The sequence below is a fragment of the Marmota monax genome, unplaced genomic scaffold (assembly GCF_021218885.2).
Source record: "Marmota monax isolate L192 unplaced genomic scaffold, Marmota_monax_Labrador192_F-V1.1 WCK01_AAM20220418_F8-fsc00020, whole genome shotgun sequence".
NCBI lineage: Eukaryota > Metazoa > Chordata > Mammalia > Rodentia > Sciuridae > Marmota > Marmota monax.
Window position 1 is genome coordinate 7,760,424 of NW_026692912.1, and position 22,746 is coordinate 7,783,169.

The 22,746-nt window shown below is 54.4% G+C and overlaps 2 long non-coding RNA genes across 2 annotated transcripts; both read left to right on the forward strand.

The window, feature by feature from the left end:
* The first annotated feature begins 1,803 nt into the window (after positions 1-1,803).
* LOC124097092 (uncharacterized) lies at positions 1,804-22,132 on the forward strand. Its single transcript, XR_006853109.2, has 3 exons — positions 1,804-1,923; positions 15,776-15,911; positions 18,175-22,132. It is a non-coding gene; the product is annotated as an uncharacterized LOC124097092 (long non-coding RNA).
* On the forward strand, positions 5,517-8,334 carry LOC124097093 (uncharacterized). Its single transcript, XR_006853110.2, has 2 exons — positions 5,517-6,821; positions 7,558-8,334. It is a non-coding gene; the product is annotated as an uncharacterized LOC124097093 (long non-coding RNA).
* Positions 22,133-22,746: the final 614 nt, after the last annotated feature.

Consider the following 22,746-nt stretch of genomic DNA (forward strand, 5'->3'; position numbering starts at 1 on the left):
TCCCCGGCCCGGGTGCAGGGCAGGCGTGGAGTGGGGAGCAGGACCTTGGCGCTTGGGACGAGGCTCTGGTGGGGGGCACTCGAGGCCCAGCGTGGTGCAGGTGCCCCGGGGTGACCCATGGTCCTCTCCTGGAAGGACTCCACGGGGACTTTCTAAGAACTGTTGTTTCTTTCTCCCCTGCAGTTCCTTCTGGGGCCAGGAAGAGAAGGACCTTTGGACCAGTTAAGCCCAGTTTCTCCCTCGTGATGGGAACAGGACACACGTCGATGAGTGCTCCCTGTGCCGGGCCTGTGCCCAAACTTCCCGCCCTCCCACATGGCCCTCCTCCCCCTGAGAAGAGAGGTGCAATCCTCATGTCACAAAGGAGGGACCTGAGGCACAGGGAAGGGGGAGGGTGTGCCCAGGGCCCCGGGGCTGAGGAGGTCTTGAATCCAGGTTTTTCCTTTTTACCCAAAAAATTCAACTCCCAGGAAGTTCCCCTGGACTCCAGCTGGGCTGCCTCAGTTTCTAAGACGTTGGGAGTGAGCCCCTAGTGGCCCTTCCTGCCCCCGGGGATAGAAGGAGGCAGTTGGGCAAGAGAGTAGCTGACCTGGCCAGTCAGCCTAGGAAAGCTGAAGGCCCACTTCCCTGGTGTGCTCACTCCACCTTCTACCTCCCTCCTCCTGGCTCTGATTCTGAGCAGGGCCTGTGTCTCTACAGACAGGAAAGAGGAGGCAGCACCCCTTAGTGGAGCCAGACCCCCACAACTTCCCTGCTTGAACCCCTAATCAAGAAGCTGCCCTCATGGATCTGGGCTACCCTCTCAGCTCTGAGGGCTGCCAAGGGCCTGCCTTCTCCTCTGTTTCCTCTTCAAGCCTATTTTTTCCTTCCATAAAACATGGCAATGGTTTCATGCCCCCTTTGATGGGTGAGTGCAAGACGGAATAGGGCAGGTTTTTGGAGAGCCAGGGCCCTGAGTGCCCTGGTGCTGAACCTTGCCACTCTCTTCCTTCCCCAGCACGGGAGGAGGGGAGGCTGCTGGGCTCCTAGGCCTGTCCTGGAGGGGACGCTGGCTTCTCTGCACTTCAGCCTCCTTGCCCTTGGCTGCTTAGTTGGGGGGTTTTAGGACAGCGGGCAAAGACCAGTCTGATGGCAGGGCAGGGGCTGCTGGGGGCAGGTCTCGAGGGAAGCCGGGACCTCTCCCCAGTTCCAGATGTGCTCTGGCCAGTACCAAGAACAGCCCCACCAGTGGCACCCACACTGCATGCACTGAACCCCCGACACGCCTCGAGCACTCAAGGCACCTACCAAACATGCACAGCACGCATGCGCCCGACTGTATACAGAGCACGCCTCTGACACACAGGTCCAGGATAGGTCAGACCACAAACACACACGGGGTCCCAGAAACACTACACTACACACACCGGCAGGAAAGTGTGACCTGAACTCTTTACATCGCACCCACACACACCAAATGTCACACAAATGAACCATATTCACACAGGTCATGCACAAGCATGGGTGCACACGCGTGTGCACACGCACACACACACACAGTAGCAAGGAGCCAATACATGAAGCATCTTTTGATTGAGAAAATGCATTTCAACAGAAGCTCTGTGAGTTCAGTGATGCCTGAAATGATCTGGTATTTCATTCACCCCAACAGCGTCTTCAGACAATTGGAAACCAGCCCTCAAACAAGCTTCCAGTGCATCCCTTATTCTGGTCCCAGGTGGGCGGGGTCTGCTGGATCCAGGCACTGGGGGAGGGGCAGGTGGGCGGGGCTCTGCTGGATCCAGGACCCGGGGGAGGGGAGACCCGCACAGAGCTCTGAGCTCCTCTTGGCTGTCCTGAAGGACCGTCCTGCAGAGAGGCTTCCCCGCCAGCTCCACCCAGAGGGACAGAGCAGATGGAAAACTGGAGCAAGCCCCATCTTGGGTCAGGGAAGAAAATATCCTTTTTTTCCTCCTCTCTAAAAATATGTTCAGGGCTTTTTTAAGCCTTGATGCAATGAAAACCAGCTGTGGCTCCAACACCCCCGCAGCCTGCGCCCAGGGAGAAGGAAAACAAAAACAGGCGCTCAGGCACAGCAGGGCTGAGCCAGGGCCCCGCCCGCAGGCACCTCTGGCCCAGTACTGCTCCCAGAGGACATCGAACAGTCCCTGTTTGTTCCCTGTGGTGCGGGCACAGGGCACCGAGGTCACTTGGCCCTTCCTCCCTTCAGGGTGCTGAGGATGATTTGGTGACACAGGGAAGGGGGTGTGCAAGGTGACCGAGAGTGTCCTCCAGCAACCAAGAGGAGGGAGAGGCCATGTCTGACACGAGGATGGGGAAGGCTAACGGGAGCAGGTGACATTTGGATGGCCTTAGAGGAAGGAGACAGGGCAGAGTGTTCCAGGAGGAAGAAGCAGAATCCACAAAGGCCTGGAGAAGGGGATAGAGAGTGGCCAGAATGGAAGAAGGGTGGGAGCCAGGGAGATGGCTGGAGATGGAAACCGGGACCCTGGACTCTGGGCAAGATGTTTGTGTGGGATGGGGAGCTATGGAAGGTGCTTGAGCAGGGGAATGGCTGGTCTAGAGGCTATTTGGAGGGGAAGGCTGTTGCCCTAGTGGAGCCCAGGGCTTTGTTGGGGAGTTCCTTAAAAAGGAAGCCACACCTTCCAACGGGGCTTTGGTACCTTGGTTCACCCCCAGGCCAAGGCTCTGGAGGACGAGGAGAGCCCTGGGGGCTTGGGGTGAGGAGATGGCTTCTGGCTCTGACTTGGCTGTGGTCTCCTGTGTCCTTCCTGGGCTTTACTTTTCCACCTGCAAAGAGCGACCCCAGGCCCTTGGTCCTTCCCTGGAGTGGCAGTGTTAGGGGCTCACCAGGCCTCCAGGCTGCGGGGCTGCTGGGCAGTGGGGAGGTTGGCCTCCAGACAGGAGGGATTGTCCACTGTCACCCACATGCCAGTGGCCAGCAGGATGGAGACCTCCGGGCAGGAGGCTTCTCTGTGGATTCCTGGCTCCTAGGTCCCCCGAGAGCTGCTTGCTGCTGTGAGGGGCCTGCTTCTCCCTCCTGGGGAAGGAGGTTTAAGTAGAGCTCAGCAAGGGGGTCCTTCCTGCCTGTCCTCTCATTTCCTTTGGCACAACCCTGTGGGCCTGGCTTTATTTATTTATTTGGTACCAGGGATTGGACCCAGAACCCAGAGGTGCTTAATCACTGAGCAACATCCCCAGCCCCCCCCTTTTTTTTTTTTTTCATTTAGAGACAGGGACTTGCTGAGTTGCTTAGGGCCTCACTAAGTTGCTGAGGCTGGCTTTGAACTTGTGATCCTCCTGCCTCACCTCCTGGCCCGCTGGGATTACAGGTATACACCACCCTGCCTGCCTTTTTGTTGCCTGTTTTAGCAAAAGATAAAATTGAGGCTCCAGAGGAGATGGACTCCCCCAGGACCTGCAGCTGATGCGGAGAAGGGCTAGCACAGAGCCCTGTCTGCCTGCCTCTGGCTGCCTCCTCCACACCTGCCCTCTGCAGCCAGACTTGAGCTCTGAAAGGCCGGGCCCATAGCAGGTGCTTAGGAAATGTTCCTGGAATGGACGGTTTGGGGAGGAATAGAGGCCTCTGCTCCTCATTCACCTCCTTTGCTGGCCACAAGGGCTCCCCGACTTCAGGCAGTCCCCATAGGATGGCCCTTCAACAACCTCCAGTCCCCACACAGTGCCCAAGGGAGGGGATGCAGTCTCCCTGTCTGGGCCTGCTGCCCCCGAAGCCCAGCCAGGTGAGTGGCCAGGATGACCACGTGGAGGTAAACGGAGGTGACAGCCAGGAGCTCTCCCCAAGGAGAGGCTGGGAGAGGGGCCACTGGGGCTACCAAGGTGCTTGGGGACTCCTGCAAATTTAGAAAAGCACCCCCCACACCAATGGCAGACACCTGAAACCCTAATGTGTGCTTGTCCTGGACCATGCTTCTTCCTGGACCAGCTCTGCTCTTGGCCTTGGTGCTGCTCAGTGTTTTCTGGGGTCTCTGAGTGGTGCCAGCTCCGGCTGGCCCCCTGCCATTGTTGCAGTCTTGCCCCGCATGCGCCACAGGTCCCCAGCCAACCCAGAGCTCTGCCTTCTCTGCCCGAGCCTGGACTTTCCTTCCGGTCAAGGCTTTCTCCTCTGCTTGCATTGGGTCCTGAGCCCTCCTTCTGCAGCCTCTCCAAGGCCCCAGGAACCAGGGGCCCCCCGAGAAATAATAACAGCAGCACTAATGTCAATCATGGCTTCAGTAGGTTTTATTGAGCACTAGCTAAGTGCTCCGCAAACTCTATTCTTCTTAATGCTCACGATAGGCCCAGAAAGTAGTTAGCTGTGCAGACTCCTGTGACCCCAGGTGACAAGAAGCCTGTGGCTCAGTGGAGGACCCACTTCCATGGTGCCAGGCTTGTGTTCACTGAGCCCCCTGGGGATCATCAAAACCTCCAGATGCCCAAGCTCTGCCCAAGGGGTTGTGGCTTCATTCCTCTGGGTGTGCCTTGGGTTTTGGGATTTTTAAAGGGTTCCCAGAAAAGTCTGAATATGCAAACAAGTTTGGGAAGCACCGGTTTTCTGAAGAGAATTTAATGAAGGGACTTTCAAAAACCCCAATGAGCAGCTTTGCTGAGATTTAAATGACCCACAGTGAACTGCACATAATCAAAATATGCCATTTGATACTTTAAAAAAAAAAAAAAACTACCTTAACCATTTCAAGTATAGAGTTCGGGAGTTCTAAGTGTGTTCCCATTGTTAGGTGACCAGTCTCCAGAACGCTCCCATCCCGTGACACAGAGAGTCACTAGGACCCACGAAGACTCCCCAACATTCCCTCTCCCAGCCCCCACTTTGTCTTTATGACTCTAAATACCTCGCGTGAGTGGAATCATAGAGCATTTGTGACTAATTTCACTTAGCACGATGTCCTCGAGGGCCATCCTTAAACGGGGTGACAGGGTTTCCTTCCCTTTCAAAGCTAATATTCCATTTTACACACATTCCTTTGCTTGACCCTTGTCTCTCGTGGACATCGAGGCTGCTTCCTCCTCTGGCCACTGTGGACAATGCTGCTTTGGACATTGGCTGCAGACATCTCTTGCAGACCTCGCCTTCAATTCCCCTGGGTATACCTTGAAGTGGCACTGCTGGGTCACAGCTAGTCCTCTTTCCAGTTTCTTGGGGACCCACCACATTGTTTGCTAGTGGCTGTGACATTTCCCGTTCCCACCCACAGCGTGCAGTGTTCTGGTCTCCCCCTGTCCTCATAGCGCTTGTCTTTTCTCTGGACAGCAGCCACCTAAGGGGTGTGAAGGGCTGTCTCATGATGGCTTCGGTTTGCATCTCTTTAGTGAGTAACCATCTTCAGCACCTTCTCCCACGCCCGTTGGCCACCTGTCAATCATCTTTGGGGAAGTGATGAAGGGACTTTTTGCCGGGTGTGGCTATAGGGGATGGTGCTGCACCGGAGACCCAGGAGCGGTGTCCGCCTTCAGGTCTGAAGATCAAGAAGAGGGCGTGGGTACCAGCATCGCAGAGCAGGGCCTCCCAGCAGGATGGAGGACCCTGGAGAGGGATGAGGCCACAGCCAGAACAGGGCCCCAGCAGGGGAAGCAGGAAAATTCTTTCTCCTCCTGCCTGGGTGTGGTGGGCAGGGCAGAGCAGGGCAACGGAGGGAGCTGGCAATTACTTTAGGGGGAAGGGAGGCCACTAGAATAACTCGCCAAAGAAGTGTTTGTTCCTGCCTTCATTTTATAGTTGGGAATACTGAATGAAGTTGGCACAGCAAGCAGGTGGACGGACCAAGATTTGAATTCTGGCCAGGGGCTGCCAGCCTGAGGGCGCTAGCCATTAGCTCACACTGCCCCCCAGCAGTAGGCGGTGCTTAGAGCTGTGAGGGGCGGGGCAGTGCGCCAGCCCCTCCCTCAGCATGCTGTTGCTCCACCTCCTCCTCCTTCCTTTTAGAGCTCAGTGGGGCTGAACTTGATCCTGTTCTTGATGGCAGGGGAGGAAATGTTACCCACCAAAAAGCTCGGCCCCCTCTGAGGCTCTGACTGTGACTTACTCTTATCAGCTCCTGGAGCCTCCAAATTCTAGATCTGAAAGAGACCCCCCAGTTTCTCTGGACCAAATCTCTCATTGTCCGGAGGAGAAACTGAGGCCCAGACTCGTTTCTAGGAATAGAACTCAGGCCTCCTTGTGGGCTCCTCCCAGGGTGGCCTGAGCCCCCTCTACTCCCAGAGCCCGTCATTATGGTCCCTCATACCCCAGGAGACCACAGTCCTGGGTCCTCGTCCATCTATGCAGCCGTTCCCTGGGCTGCTCTTTGGCCCCACTCTCCTGGGTCAGGATGCCCTCCCACACTCTAGGTCAAGAAAGAAATTGGGTTGGTGGCCACATGACCAGCCCTCTGGGAGGAGAGCCTGTTTTCAAGTAGAGGCCCCAAGGACTGCCATGTGCACCAGTGGTCGGGGCAGGGTGGCCACTTTCCTCTGTCCAGTTCCCAACTCAGGCTCTGGGAGATGCGCCTGCAGCCCAGAGGCCCTCTGAAGTTTCCGGAAGAGTCATGGGGTGGGGACTGCCCACAGGAAGGGCTTCTAGCAGTACCCGGGGCAGCTGGAGCCTTGCTTTGGAGGTGCTGGATGCTGGTGAGGCCAGGGGCAGGCGGCTCTGAGCCCTTTTCCGGCCCCTTCCCTGGAGTTCTGCTTGGCAACCACCCGTCTGCATTTTTGCAAAGTGAAGTCATCTGCAGATAATGGGTTTTCCGTTCCTGGTGGAGCAGGAGTTCCAGACATGGGGCTCTGGGGGAGGTTCTCAAGACAGCTGATTGTCCATCCCTTAGGTAAGGGGGGGCTGGGTGGACCCCTCCCTGTGACCGCCACTTAAGAGGTGTAAATCAGGGCCATTGTCTCAGGGCTCCAAGACTCCCCTGCCAAAACAGCTGGGTTCCCAGAGATGAGCCTCTCCTTATTGCTTTCTTGTACAGATGGGAGTATCAGACCCAGAGAGCCTGTGACCTTGCCCAAGCTCACACAGCATTCAGAGGCGAAATCTGGACTCACACCATGTGTGATAACATGCCCATGGCTCGGGGCTTTTCAATCTCAAAACCACTGACATTTCGGGCTGAAGGGTTTTGTTGGGGGCGGGGGGGCTGCTCTGCCCCTTTGGGATGTGCAAAACAGATCCCCGGGGGCTGGTGGGACCTGGCAGCATCATATTCCATCATTTCAAATACAGCAGTTGAGGGGGGTGGCAATAGGAGAAGCTGGCGAAAGCCTTTTCGTCCAGGAAGAAAGGGACCCTCCTCCTCCTGAGCCCTTCATCCATCGCTGTCGGCAGAAGAGCGTTCTTGAGTCTGAAGCCCGAGGGATGCGCTGTCTGGGGGCCACCTTCACGTCAGACACCTGGGGGATGTTGAGGCAGCTGGAGGGGGCTTTGAGGGACTGGAGAGGGTCCAGGACCTCCTGCCGGCTAGGAATACTGCTTCCTCTGACCACTGCTCATGGAGCAAAGCTGCTGATTTATTTTCTTGGGGAAATAAAAATAAATACTGGCTTTTGTACTCTCATCCCCAGTCCCATCTGGAAAAAGCAGGCTCATGGAGCTTGGCTGTCTGAACGCCGAGGGCTGTGTCTGCAGGAATCTGGAGTCACGACGTTCCCTCCAACATCGGAATGGGCACGGCCAATGTTTCCTTTCCTGTTACATGACTCCTTGGAATGTCCACCCCGGGAGGCAGTCCGTGGGCAGGCGGAATGCAGTGGGAAGAAGCTCTGCCCAGGCCACGGGCCAGCTCGGCTTCTGACTGCTGTGTGACTGGGAGCATCGCTGTGTTCCTCTCTGGGCCTTGATTTCCCTGCCTGCAGAGTGGGGGAGCGGCAGTTCTCAATCTGGCTTCCCTGGACCACCCGCATCAGATTCACTGAAGCAAAGTGTTCAAAATGCACACTCCTGGTTCTTCTCTCAGACCTCCTGAAGTTTTTATGAACTTCCAAGTGACTTGATGTGGACAACTTTTAGGACCCACAGTGCCCAGGACTCTGAAGTCCCCTCCTTCCAGATGTCCACTTTGAACACCTTATGGTCTTGCAGATTCTCCCCCCGGCACCACCACCATAACCGAGTGTGAGGGTCTCGCCTGAGGCGAGAGGGTGGAATTACGTGGTGGGAGAGAAACTGTCTGCTTTCCAGCTCTTGTCAGGGTCCCGAGGTCCTCGATCCAACTGAAGTCACTGTTAAAGCACTTATTTCTCCGCTGGTGAAATTCTAGCTGCTAGTTACAGAGTTTGGTCTCAAAATTGTGCCATTTATTATTTTTGTTGGATCGGCTTGTAAACCGGTGCACAGTCAAACATCATTTATAGCTCATTATTCCACAGAATGCATTTTCCAGATGAGGTCGGGTCCTGCTAAAAACGTGAAGCCCTTCCTTTGTAAAGATGGAAGTCTTTCCCAATGGGTCACCTATTTCTGCCATCCTAAGTGAAGTTCAGGGAGCAGATTTCACTGGTTTTCGTTGCCCCAGGTTGTTGTTGTGAGCTCCAACGTTGTGTGCATTGCTGATTTTGAGGACTCCTCAACAGTGTGGTCACTACAGCTGGGCACTGAATGTCCCCCAAGCTGCTAAGTCCTTGTGTCTGTTTTTCAAAGCTTTGCTGTTATTTTTATATTTTTAAAAATCTTTCTTATTTAAAAGGAATCTGCAGTTACATTTCATCACATCCTGGCTCCTTTGGGTGGAAAACCAGTATCCCACACGTGTTAGATTTGTCTGCATTAGAAGAGATGACAAATGGGAAGAGTCTCAGATGAGTCAGGGCAAGGACTTTTGAAAGCCTTTTGCAGCTGGGTTTGTGTACGGGGTGGTGGTGTCAGGTTCTCTTTAATTTTAGCCATGCCTGTTTGCTGAGAGTTTCCTGGATGAGCAAAGGATAGACAGGAATGAAATCAGTTAGTTCCATTTTTCCACGTAACTCATTTACATCCTAGGTGGACTGGTTTTGTTTCTGAAGTAGAGGTTTCTTCATTTCCCCCTCAGCCTCACCCTGTTTTTGGAGCAGCTGCTCCACCCCTGGCCCATGACACATGACACAGGACCCGGCCCGCTGGCTGCCTTGTGCCATATGGGCCCCGTCAGAACTTCACTTAGGAAATTTGCAAATGGGGGTGCTGTATCTGCAGACCAGGGGGCCGAGGCCACCACTGAGAGCCCAGGGCCAGCCCAGGAGCCAGGTTGTGGAGCTTCCCCGAGCAGAGTGTGCTGTGTGCATGAGTGTGTGTGTGTGTGTGCATGTGTGTGTGTGCGTGTGTGTGTGTGCGTGTGTGCGCGTGTGTGTTGGTGGTGGGGAAGACACAGGGTCCCCAGCCCCTGAGGCAGGGACTGCCCTAATCAAGTAGCTGAAAATCAGGGCAGAGAGAACAGGAAAGGGGACTGTCCCCTCTCTGTGTGGGAGAGTGAGGACCTAAGATGGGGGTGGGGCAGAGACTGATGGAGGGTCACCCCAGGGATGAGGGGACAGCTAGCTAAGCTGGCCACGCCTGTTCTGCTCGCCTGTCTGCAGGCTCAGGATGGGCAGGCCTGTCTCCCTTGTCCCTTGTCCCTTCTCTTCTCTCTCCCCCCAACCCTCTCTCTGTGCCCCAAGCTCTTCTGCTGGGGGTCTGCAGCCTGGACAGAGGCAGGTGACGCATCATTTGCTCCAGGTCTCTCCCCAGCCCAGCCGCTGGTCACAGTGCCTGCAGTGGTACCACTAGCTCTCCATCTCTGGCAGTGACCTGGACAGGAGTACCTGGCCATGTGTAAAGTGTTCATGGTGCAGGGGAGTGATTCGTGGTTCAAGGAGCCGGAGTTGAGAAAAATCGCTCCAGGCAACTTATACCCACAACACAGGCTTGTGCCGCTCTACAGAGGAGGAGACGGAGGATCAGAGAGGTGAGGTCACTTGCCCAGAGTCACAGCAAGTCAGGAGCAGGGCTTACCTCTGCTTCCAGAGACCAGGCTCTTTGCTTTAGAGCAACCTGAGCAGGGACAGACAGAATTCTGGAGCCAGGGTTGGGCTGAGGAGGTGGGCGGGCCACAGGATGAATCTGTCCCACAAAACCATCCAGTAGGAAGAATCATGGCTTGGGAATTAGGGCCAAATGACTCCTTATCTTGAACCCCCTCTGGGCTTCCAATTTCGCACCCCCCAAAAAAGGGTCAGACTGGATGAACTGTGCAATCCCAGAGCGCTCTGTGGCCTGGGAGGGGCTAATAAGAGTATCGATCTCACAGGAAGGACTAAGTGGATATCCCAACTCAGTGGGCAGTGCCTGGCACCTCGTCGATGCTCGATGTGTTTTAATAATCACCATCGTTCCCCACGCTGCGGCACCCCTCGGGTAAGAAGGTCTAAGCTTCCTGACTGTGCACATCTTCCTCTTCCCAGCCACAGCGGCAGCCCTGGGATCCAGCAGCTGGCCCCTGGGGGCTTGTTTCCTAGGCAGAGTGAGTCCACGATCACTCAGACATGACACATGGCCTGGCCTCCCCCACCCAGACCGCAGGCAGCCAGTCCTCAGCTAAAAATACCCTTTCATGAATGGAGCAGGGGGGCCCTTCTGGGGCCCACAATCAGCGCTCACGTTCTGGCCCAGCCCCCCGCTCTCCACCCGCGGCAGCGCCCCTCCTCGGCGCCGCTGCTGTGGGGAACACTCACACTGCTTGGGGGGGTTGCGGAGAGGGCACTGCGGAGGGGGAGGGTGCCCAGTGGGTCCCAATTCCACCACCGAGTGTGACAGGAATTAAATTCCCCGTTGGGTGGAGGAAACAGGTGTTTGCAGTGAGAGGGTAGAGTTAAGCCGGGCTCTGTTCTGAGCCTCCTCTGCAGTCTCTCCCCCTCCACCCGATGGCCGCCTCAGTCTCCTCTCTCCCTGAGGTGTGAGGCGTGGCCACCTCCTGAGGATCAGAACTGAAGCTGGGCTGGGGACGCCCCAAGGGTCACGGGGTAGGGGATCAGGTCTGGGGTGGGCAGACGGACCCGCAGGTCGATACAGCAGAAGCCAAGGTGGGATCAGGCTGAAGGGAGCCCCTCTCACTGCGCCTCGGGGTTCTTCCTCCCCCTGCTAGGCTGGCTGGCGCCCTTGGGATGTGACCTGGGAGCAGCCGGGAGTGGGGAGAAGGTGGCAGGGCAGGGGCTCACGTGTCCTGTCGAACTTTCCCAGGACTCGGACTGCTGGGCTGTGTGTCCCTGAGTAGACCTAGACCAGAAGCTCTTAGAGGGCAGAGCTGGGGAACAGATGACCAGGTGGGACATGGGATGGGGACAGCGGGGCCCCGGGGCCATGGAGAAGAGTTAAGGTCCAACACACCCCATTCAGGGCCTCTTGGGCTCCTTGTCCTGGAGACCCTTTTGAGCCCAGAAAACTCTGTTCCTCCCTGACCCTCAGCGACATCGCCTCGGGCCAGAGCCAGGCCAGCAGGTAGGGAGGGCCTAGGTGGAAAGTGTCCTCCTGCCAGGTCCCACCTGGGCGCACCGCGGAGAGTCAGGGCTTTCCAGGATCTAGGAAGTCGAGGCTTACAGGAGTTTGAGACTAGGGAAACTTTAGAATTCTTAGGATCTTTATAAGTCTCGACATCTTGGAAATTTTAGAATCTTTGGAATCTAAAAATCTGGAGACCTTTCAGCCCTTGGGGCTCCTTTGGCTTTTTGGAATGTTGGGGATTTAAGTTTGGGGCTCCTTGGACCCGCGAGTGGCAGGTGTCCCCTTGGTGTGAAGGCAAACATTTGTCAGCACTTCTGAACCCTTGATTTCAAGTCTCCTGATTTTATAAAGTTTTTTTTTTTAAATTTCAGGTTTAAAAGTGAAACAGTATTGATGATTTTAAATGTTGATGTTGGGTTTCTCAAACAAAGGACAGCGTCTGTTCCTCTACTGGATTCTTAAATTTCCAGTTTTTTTATTTTTTTTAATGACGATTTATGCCTCTCATGTCAGAGATTCACCAAATGCACACCCTGAGAAGAGATGCAGCGGTCACTCATTTTTGCAGATGTGTTGGCCTTTCTCAGGATCCTGTAATGGTTCAGAGTCTGACCTGGGCATGGCGGTCCCCGGATCTGAGTGGCGGTCCCCAGCAGCCCTGTTCTTGGTTGCTGGCTGCCTACTCTGGCCAAGGATTTTCCGTGTCTTTCCATTGAGCGTCCCCTCTGTTCCAACTTCCCTCTCTGCAAAATGGGGCTGGGGGTGCCTGAGCCAGGCCAGGCCCCATGCCGGGAGCGGGAGCAGAGATGCCGTCAGATTGCTTCCAGCAACAAGGAGGAAATACCGCGGCCAGGGCTGGTGGAGTGTGGAAAACCCTCCCAAGTGCAAATGTTCCCAATCCAAGATCCAGGAGAATTTGTCTCCTCCAATCCTGCTCTGAAGCTCCCCTGCTCCTGCTTCTATTGTGGTTCAAACCTGAGGTGTCCCCCAAATGCTCACGTGAGACCGTGCAAGAAGGTTCAGAGGTGAAAGGATTCATGGTGAGAGTTGGAATCCAATCAGTGGATTAATCCACTGGGACAGATTAACTGGGTGGTAACTGTGGTAGGGTGAGATCGGAGGAAGAGGGTCACTGGGGGTGTGTCTTTGGGGTTTATGTTTTGTCCTTGGTGAGCAGAGCTCCCTCTGCTTCCTTACCATGTCCTGAGCTGCCTTCCTCCACCACAGCCTTCCACCATCACGCTCTGCCTCACCTCAGGCCCAGAGCAATGGAATTAGCCGTCTATGGACTGAGACCTGAAACTGTGAGGACCAAATAAATTTCCTCCTCTAGGAGAAAAACACCTAACCTTGTTCGGTTTTTGGGTCACAGTGGTGGAAAAGCTGACTCAAAGAGCTTCCCACCCCGTCCACCTCTTCTTCCACTGGGGCTGGCTTCCCCATACCTTCTGCCTCCGGTGGCCTCTGTCCCATTTCCTGTGAGCTCCCGGCTTCCGCAGCCCCAGCGGTCCCTCGTTTCCCTTGGCCTTTCTGGTGTGTCTCACAGTCTTGGCCCTCACTCCTGACTTCTCAACACACTCGTGGTGTCCCCCCAGTAGAAGATCCTTCCCCATAGGAGAGGCCATGGTTGAAATGGGCTCCCGTACCTGATCTCTGGCTCTCCAACACCCACAGGGGGTCCAACCATCCAACTCAAGTCTGACACCGTCTCCCGTTGTTTGTGGAGACCCCACAGGCTGAGGGCTGAGTCCCACAGACTGACCCACTTCTATACCAGGCACAAGTCCAGGACCCACCTGTACCTCTGATGGACTGTCTCTGAATTTGGGATTCCCCTGCCCTGTGCCCCTTAGGCAGCCCGTGGTTTCCCTGCATAATCCTGCGCATCAGTGCTTCTGATGACAGACTTAATCTGCGCGATTATTTCATAAATTGCCAGACTGTGTGCTCTGGGAGGCCAGGGGTCAGACCTTAGTTTGTTCAGCACCGTACAGTTGCACCAAGGATATCAACCTCAGCTCGATATTGAATGAATGGATGTCGTTGAGTCTGATGATGACAATATAGAAGGCTTACACGTAAGAGGGAGGTAATCCAGGTGCCAGGTGCAAACCTGCTTAGGAAGCTGAGGCAGGAGGACACCTTGAGCCCAGAAGTTCAAGGCCAGCCAGGGCAACATAGCAAGATCTTATCTCTTAAAAAAAAAAGAAAGAAATGAATTAGAAAAATAGAAACAACCTGAATATTTGATAATATCCTGTTGAAAATACATTATATAGTAATCTATGATGAAATTTTCATGACCCTTAAAATCAATTTAAGAGCACATTCATGCCCAGCATTAGTCAACAGGGAAATGCAAATCAAAACCACAATGAGGTATCACTTTGCACTCACGAGGATGGTTATAATTTAAAAAAAGAAGGGAAAATAACCAGTCTTGGTGAGGATGTGGAGAAATTGGAATCGCCATTCTTTGCTGGTAGGAATGTGAAATTGTGCAGCCACTGTGGAAAACAGTCTGGCTGCTCCTCAAAAAGCTAAACATAGACTCCCCACAAGACCCAGAAATTCCACTCCTCGGTACAGACCCGAGAGATGTGAGAACATGTTCACACGAAAACTTGCACATTAACGTTCACAGCAGCATCATTCAAAACTGGTAACAAGGAGAGAAAACTCAAATGTGCTTCATATACGCATTAAAAACAAAATGTGGTATATTCACACGGCTGACCAATGGACCAGTTCAGGGCACAACACGAATGGACCTTGAAGACACAATGCTAAGTGAAAGAAGCCTGTCAGAAAGGGCCATATGCGTGATGTCCAGGACCTGTCCAGAATGACAAGTGCACAGATTTGTCAGAGGACATGGATTAGTGGTCGCTGGTGACCAAGGGGAGGAGGACTTAGCATTGACTAGTAATCAATATGAGGTTTCTGTTGAGGGTGTTGGAAATGTCCCGGAATTGATAGCATCGTCGTAGGACAACACAGAGACTACACTACAAGCCAGTGAATTGCACAGTTTACAATGGTGACTTTTTTATGCTACATGAATTACACGTGTGTCCTATGATGGAGCAGGGGGCAGGGGAAATATGAGTGGGTGCAGAACAAAGACACAAATTATCTTTATAAATGATCCAGCTGAATATGTGGATGGGAGACAAAACTTTAGAATTAGGGGCCACTTTCATTATTTTTCTCCTATGCCTTTTTGAATTTTATATAAAGAATATGTATTACTTTATTCATTTAAAATAGGATTTAGGGGTTTAGCTCAGTGCTAGAGCTTATGCTTAGCATAAGCTTGGTGCCAAAATAAATAAATTAATTAATTAAAAGTAAGATTTAAACATTCTATCCCTTGCTACCTAAAAAAAAAAATACTTTTCTCACCACCAGGCCAGGCAGTCTTCAGTGGCCTCGTGGCCACAAGCAGGGCAGGGGTGCTGAGCACTGTGTGCTGGTCTGTTTGGACAATGGATATCAATAGACAATAGGTCTCATTTCCCAAGTGGCCATGAGCTGGGCGCTGACCACAGATTTGCAGAGGAAATGGCAGAGAATGCACCGCGCGGGAGTAGGAAATGCGGGGGAAGGGGAAGGAGGGACGTGAGCAGTTTCCTTGGAAAAAGCTTTGGGGGGTGGGCAGTGGGCAGCCACCTCCTTCACCTGACCCGTGTTCCTGAGGCTGGGGCCCACCGGGGGCTGAGAAAGCTCCAGTGTCCGGAGGGGAGGGGGGACTGAGCCCTGAGGAGCAATCCCCCCCCCCGCCCCAGAGAGCGAGTGGGCCAGGAGAGCTCACCTCCAGCACCTGCCCCAGAGAATCTTCTGGAAGGGGGGTTTTCATGCAGGGCTGGGGGGCTCTGTGTGGGAGGGCATCTGCCCAGCCCGGAGCTTCATACACCATGAACCTGCCTGAGAGAGTCAGTTGCAGACAGAGTGAACCAGGGGGAGAACTTTCCAGGGCCTTTCCTTAGCTCCTCCTTCCCCTCCTGATAGAACCCTGCTGGCTGGAAACTTCAGCTCCCACTGTGGGGCCTGGGGAGGGGCAGAGGATTCCTGTCCCTATTTCTGAACCAGAAAATTCTGCATGGGCCGGGACATTCTCATGCTCCCAGCCTGTTTGCCATTTAAGGGGACTGTCACTACGATCACTGAGAAAAAAAGGCCATCCTTGCCAGAGTCACCCCAAAAGTCCAGCTGTGTGCGTGCGTGTGTGTGTGTGTGTGTGTGTGTGTGTGTGGTTTTTGACATAATCAGTCTGTGCTCTCCATGTGCTTGTCCCCATTGCTCAATTTCTGTACCCTCTGACATTGCCAGACATTGGGCGACTGAAACCAAGGTTTGCCTCGTTTAACCTCAGAAAAGATCCTCGAGGCGGGTGCTACCTCCTAATGATCCAGCCGGAGAAACTGAAGTCCAGCTGGTTAGACTGCATGTCTTCAGTCAAGAGCTGGTAAGTGGCAGGTCTGCCTGTTTCCTGTGAGGTGGGATGCTGCGCTTTCCTCGCAGGGTGACCTTAAGGTCCCTCCACGGAGGGGTGGAGGTGCCCTGCACATGTAGGAGGTGGAGTCCAGGCCTGCACCCCCGCTGAACCAGCCCACCTCCTCCCCATTCCCTGCTGCTCTGTCCTGGGGTGGAACTGGAGCTGTGGGTCTGGCCTGCTGGGCCCTCCCGTTGGGTCCAGGCATCTTGCTGGTGCATTTGGCTTTTGGAGTCTACACATCCTCCCTCGTGCCCCTGGACCCCACTTCTCTGGGCAGTTGACAGCAGAAATCCCCACAGCCAGGCTGGAGAGGTCTCTGGTTCTGGGGGGGATTCCAGTAGCTGCCAGGACAAGGTCTGGCCGGCTCAGCCTTTCCTGGGCAGGGCTCTGCGTTAACCTCACTTGACGTCGATGTCTCTGGTTACTGGGAACCAGGCAAAAATCCGCCGATTCCTCAAAATGTGAGAGGTTGAGGTTTCCTCTGCTGGAATCTGCCTGGCTGCCGGCTGGTCCTTGCCAGGGGATCTAGGGAACTGGGTTTGCTGAAATCTGGAGTAGAGTGCAAGACAGGGCCTTGGTCCCCAGCTCCGAGCCTCATGGCAGGACAGCTTCAGTCTCCACACTGGGAACAAAGTTCTCCTCAACACCCAGGCCTGTGTTCTGGCCTTACTTGCTGTGTGATCTCAGCCACAGTCCTTTGCCTCTCTGGTCTTAGTTCCCCACCCAGTGTGTGATCGTCTGTGTATGTGTGTGTTCATGGTCTGAATGAGTGTGTGTGAGAGATGGAGGCTTTAGAAATGTGGGGGCCACGTTAGGTCTTACAATTATGAAGTTGGGGTGCTGTTGGCATTTAGCACGGGGAAGTCAGGGATTTTAAGTGACCTGCAATGCCAAGGGTCCCTCCCTGAGAAATTCTGGGCAAGCTTATTTCTGAGGTCAGTGGCTTTTGACATTTCAGGATTGTTGTTGGGGAAAAGGAAAAGCTCATTGCTCCTTAATCTGAAGAAACTTTTCTTATGCTGATGTGGCCACCGTCACTTGAGGCCACTGAATACCAGGCTTGGGGACAAGGGCTCTCTCCAAGAAGCTCCTCAAAGTCCCGCTGCCCTGGGAGGGGGTGGGACCAGTTCCAGCTCCTCCTTGGGGACTCTGAGATGGGGTGGCAAGTGGGAGGGGGCAGAACTCCCCTGGGAGGGGCCTGGGGTGGGGGCAGGGCGGACGGGGTGAGGAGGCTGCAGCCCTGGACGCCGGGGCCTCTGAGGCCCAGCGAGCACAGAAGGTCCCTGGAGGGTGGGCGGGGACAAGGGATGCTTGGAGAACCGGGTGCCCAGCGCTCATGCGAAGGCGTTCTGCGGCCTCGGCCTCCGCCGGGGCCCTTGCTGAAGTCCAGGTCCCCCGCAGATGTCCTGGGAGAGCGGGTTTCCTGGAAACCGGGAAGGACCCGAAGGTTCAGCTCAGTCGACCGCCGAGGAACCACGAGTGACCCGTGGCTGATGTCACCTGGGGAGGCAGAGCAGGACCGAGGCCAGGGGAAGGGCAGCCCTCGAATAGTGGAGAGTGACGGGCGGTGCTGGAGGTCAGACCAGCAGGCTCCCGGGTCAGGGGCCGGGGGCCAGCCCTACTGCCCTCTCTGCTTGGGTGGCCCTGGAGAGCTGCACGGGGTGAATAACGTCACTCATTTAAGGCACTGGACACAACTCCTACCCGTTTCCCTGTTGCTATCAGAGATCCTGACAAGGGAGATTCTCTGCGAGCCCCAGGGGCAGGGAGACATCTGGGTTTTATGCCCTTTCTCTCATCAAATCCTCACACCTGCCCCATTGCACAGATGGAGGAACAGAGGCTCAGAGAGGTGCAGTGTCTTGCTTGAGGGCACACAGCTCCCAAGCGCTGGAGCCAGGGTTTGACCCCAGGTCCCTCTGACCCCATAGCTCCTCTCTTTCTGTGGCTCCAGGTCACTTCCAGAGCCATTGACTAGGGGAGATGCCCTGACAGGTAATGAGTGTGTGTCCCTGGGGAACCGGGAAGAGGACGTCTGTTCTGGGCAGGAGCACGAGGCTGCCTCGCCCTAGGATTCCTCTTGACGACGGGGCTCCAGGAAGGCTGTTGGGACTCCTGGTCTCCTTCCAGGCCTGGTCCTGGGGCTTGAGGGCCAGGAGGTGTTCAGAAGTCTAGCAGACTTGTGGGCTCCGCCCCACCCTTACTCTAGGACACCACTTTGCTTCTTCACCAGGCCCTGCTGCCGAGGCCACCCCACCGGGAGCAGTCTACCCTCAAGGTCAAGATCCTGACTCGGGCCATGGTGACTGAGGAAGCCTGGACGCTTGCTGACCACCAGGCCCTGGCACTCTTTATGCAGGAAAGCCTGGCCCTTCTATCCCTCAGGGCGGGCGAGAGGGGACCCTGCCTCAGGAGGGAGGCAGCAGAGCCCCACGGGTGGGCCCCAGGGCCGGGAAGGGCAGGTGGCAGCCAGGAGTCAATTGGCGGTGCCCGGGTTGGCTGGTGAGCTTCTCTCCCTCCATCTCACCAGGAAGGGGCCTGGGGCCACCTTCCTGCTCTGCGGCCGGCCGTGGGGAGGGTCCTGCATGTCTGGGTCTGGTTCCTTGGAATTCCCCGCGGGGTGGTTCAGAGCATTCCCCTAGAAGGCCTGGCGGGAGAGGGGCTGTCACATCAAAGCAAAGGAAAGCAAGCCGGCCGACGTTTCCGGAAGGTTCCCGGGGGTTCCTGGGCTGCCGTGAGCTCCCAGAACACAAAGCAGCTGGACCTGGAACAAGAGGGGTGCAGGGTGGACACTTGGTTCAAAGAGGAAGCAATGGCGGGACCCCCAGGCTCTGAGGGCGGTTTGTCCCGAGGTGTGAACAGGGTGAGGCTTGCAGGAGTCCCCACACCCTGAACAGAAAGGGGGAGGCCAGGGGAAGGGGAGACTTAGGGTCAGCCCTGCAGTTCCACATTCCTGGGCTGCGATGGGCATCTGGGCAGTGGGCACAGGTTTCTGTTCCCCAGAAACTGGAAGCACATTGTGGAAGAGAGAATCTGAAAACTGAAGTCAAAAGACAAAAATAAACAAATAGATAAATAATAAAAAACTTAGAAAATCATCAAGTTCAAATCCAGGATGGAGTGTTGATGGAGCGCTGAGCCCTTTGCACGCATGGCATCATGGGATGAATGGATGCATTCTCCTATTTTGTGGAGGGGGCCTGTGGGCTCAGAGAGGTTGCATTGCTTTCCCAGGGTCACACAGCTATTAGCAGTGGTTTTGGTTTTTTTCTTTTTTCTGTTGTGGCACAGATGCCCATGAGAGGTGCCCAAGATGGAAGATTTGCTCATCCTTTCTCTGTGCCAGGAGCTGGGCTACAGGGTGCCAGAACAAGAGGCCAGCCCCCCTCCTCTCTAAGGCCAGTTTGGAGAGGAATTCCTGCAGCTGGGAGTTCCATGCTCACAGGCCCGGTTCCTGCAGGCCGTGGGGCAGTCAGGCAGGAATGCAGGGGCAGGAGGAGAGGGGACTCAGAGGTACTCCAGGTTCAAGGCTCTCTGTGAGAAGGGGGCCAGGCCAGAGGAGGACAGACGTCCCCAAACCCAGGACCAGCCACAGGAGGGAAGTTCACGGTGGCTGAAGGTTTTCAAGGCACCCAGTGAACTTTGCTTTCGTGGGCAGGGTGGTGAAGTGGTTAGGGATGCTGGCTTTGGAATCAGGCAGATCTGAACCCCAATCCAGTCCCAGCTCGGTGTGACTTTCAGCAAATGATTTGCCCTCCGTTTCCCCAAGAATAACAGTAGTGTCCTCGTGGGGATGCTATCTGGGAAGCATTTTGGCCAAGAACTTGGAGCATCCGAGGCCCTCGAGTCCAGGGGAGTTGCGATTCTCCAGTGTGGGATGAGACAAGTCCCTCTTGTCTAATCTGGGTGGCTTCCCGGCCTCAGTTTCCCCCTGATAACAGGACAGCAGCCCCGAGAGGCCAGGGCTCTGCCAGACTCCAGGCCGGGGCAGGCCAGGCCCTGTCCCCACGGGGATCAAGTTTCCAGCCCCTTCAGTGGAGCCAGATAAACACAGGGGAGACAGCGCGGCTCCCTGTGCCGCCCACTAACAACCAGATTCCGAAGCCACCGCAGTTGCGGCTGCCCACTCTGATTGCATCTGGCTCCAGCGTCCCAGGCCCCACTGCTGTCACCCTCACGGGACCCTAGGGTTTGGTCAGGGGACGCTGCAAGCCAGGTTCGTGGCGGGGGCGGGGCAGCCCCGCAGCCCCTCCCACAGCAGATGTCTTATCTCTGCCCCCTGCAGCTGCCCTCCCCCGCCATGGTGACCTCACTGGGCCACTAAAGCTTCTGACTGACAGAGTCCAGGACACCAGGTGGACCCTCCCACAGCTCCCGCATTTTTTGCATCTTAATTCTCTGAGGTCAAGGCCAGTGGCCTCCACTTTATAACCTCTATATTCAATTCTCTGGCTTTTCACTTTCCAGGAGAAATCACATGCATTTGCCAGGCACAGCTATGTACTGGGCAAACAAGAGCAAGACTTTATCATTTCTGCTGGTGAACTCCTATCCACCCTCCAAAACCCAGTTCAAATACCCTTTCCCACCCCTCCCTGCTACTTGTCTCAGATGACTCCATCACGGGTCTCTGAGCAGATGGAGATGGCGGGGTGGGGGGACAGTCATGCTCCTTCCCTCTTGAGGACCTTCACTGGGTGCTACACCCTCTGCCCCCTCCCACCCACCATTCCTGAGCAGCCAATGCTCATCCTTTAGGTCTGGGCTCAGGGCACCTCCCAGGAGCACAGAGGGCCACAGGAGTTACCCTCAGGCATTATTGTGGTCTGTGATGGAGATGTTTACAGCCTGCAGATTTGATTCCTGTTTCCCTTCCTGGAATGTAAATCCCGAGGGGCGGAATGTGTGGTTTCTATTGTCCTCTATTTGGCTGTGGGGGACCTCGGAGTGCACCTGCTGAGGAGCCCCCAGCCCAGCGCTCTGCCCTGGTTTCCCAGGCCTGAGTACCTTCCTCCCTGGGCTGCGCATCTCACCACACATTCTTTCTTGTTTTACTCTGTTCACACTATTTTTATTCTGGAATGTTTTATATTGAGAGGAAAGTGCATAAAATATGTCTTTTTTAACAAGCAAATTTAAAGCAAACACTTGCTTACCCAGATCCCATGTAGACTATTACCAGCTACAGGAGTCCCCAGCATGCCCTTCTCCCCCTGCAAAACCTAGCCATGATCTTGATTTTTGATCATTTTCCTGATTTACTTTATAGTTTTGCTATTGACATGGACAGTCCTAAACCCAGAGTTTACTTTTTATTTTATTTATTTATTCATTCATTTTGTACTGGGGATTGAACCCAGGGGTGCTTAACCACTGAGCCACATCCCCAGCCCTGTTTTGTATTTCATTTAGAGACAGGGTCTCGTGGAGTTGCTCAGGTCCTCACTAGGTTGTTGAGGCTGGCTTTGAACTTGTGATCCTCCTGCCTCAGCCTCCAGAGCCTCTGGGATTATAGACATGAGCCACCGCACCTGGTTACTTTTGTCCATTTTTTGAACTTTTGGTGCACAGGATCGTATCGTGTGTAATTTGTGTGTCTGGCTCCTTTGCCCGATGTCGTTTGTGATTCTCACCGAGTTGGAGCGTAGAATTGTGGTTCACTCATTTCCTGTGCCATATGTTACTCTGTCGCACGACAGCATTTATTTATCCATTCTCCTGCTGGGGACACCCAGCCATGCTGCTCTGAACTCTTTTGTTTCTTGGGGTATGTGTGCACTCAGATTTTAGGACATATATTTAGGGTAGAATTTTTGGATCAGAGAATATGCATTCCATTGTTTTAAATAAATAACGCCAAAATATTTTCTAAAGAGAAGTGCCCTTGAAGGGACCCCAGTCTCCTCCTCTTTTTCTTCTTTTGCTTCCTGGTCATGTGATGCACCACCATGGGCTCCTGCCATGGTGTGCTGCCTCGCTACCGGCCCAAAGCAACAGGGTCAATCTGTCATGGGTTGGAACCTCCAAAACTCTGAGCCAAGAGAAACCTTTGCTCTTTGTAAGTTGGTTGTCTCAGGTGTTTGTTACTGTGACAGAGAGCTGACACGGCACCCTCTCAATGCCTTTGCCCTGCCGCAGTCAACCCTGATCTGCTTTCTGTCCCGACAGACTTGCCGTGCCTCTTCTACAGTTTCATCTCAATGGCATCACGTTGCGGGTAATGTTTTGCATCTGGCTTCTTTACTCAGTAAAATGTTTTGAGATTCACCCATGTGTGTTTCATTAGTGTGTTGGTTTTGATTGTGGAGTGGTAACGCATTGTATGGATGTACCACACTTTGTTTACACAGTCACCGGTTGATGGACATTGGATTATTTCCAGTTTGGGGGTAGCATGATCAAAGCTACTGTCAACCTTCACCTACAGGTCTTTACGGGGACTTGTGTAGGAGTGGTTATGTGGTGATGATATGCCTAACTTCATAAGCTATTTTCAAAGTGTCATTTTCTATCTCCGCAGTTGCTATGAGAGTTCTGTTTGCTCCGCCTCCTTGCCCACATCTGGAACTCTCAGCCAACGTAATTTTAGCCCTTCTGGTGTGTGGACGCTGGCATCTCATTATCTGTTTGCTTATTTGTTACCAGGGACTAACCCCAGGGGTGCTTAACCACTGAGCCACACACATCCTCAGCCTCTTTTTATATTTTATTTAGGGGGAGGGTCTTGCTGAGTTGCTCAGGGCCTTGGAATATTGATCTCATATCCTGCTAAACTTACATATTAGTAAACCTACATATTAGTTCT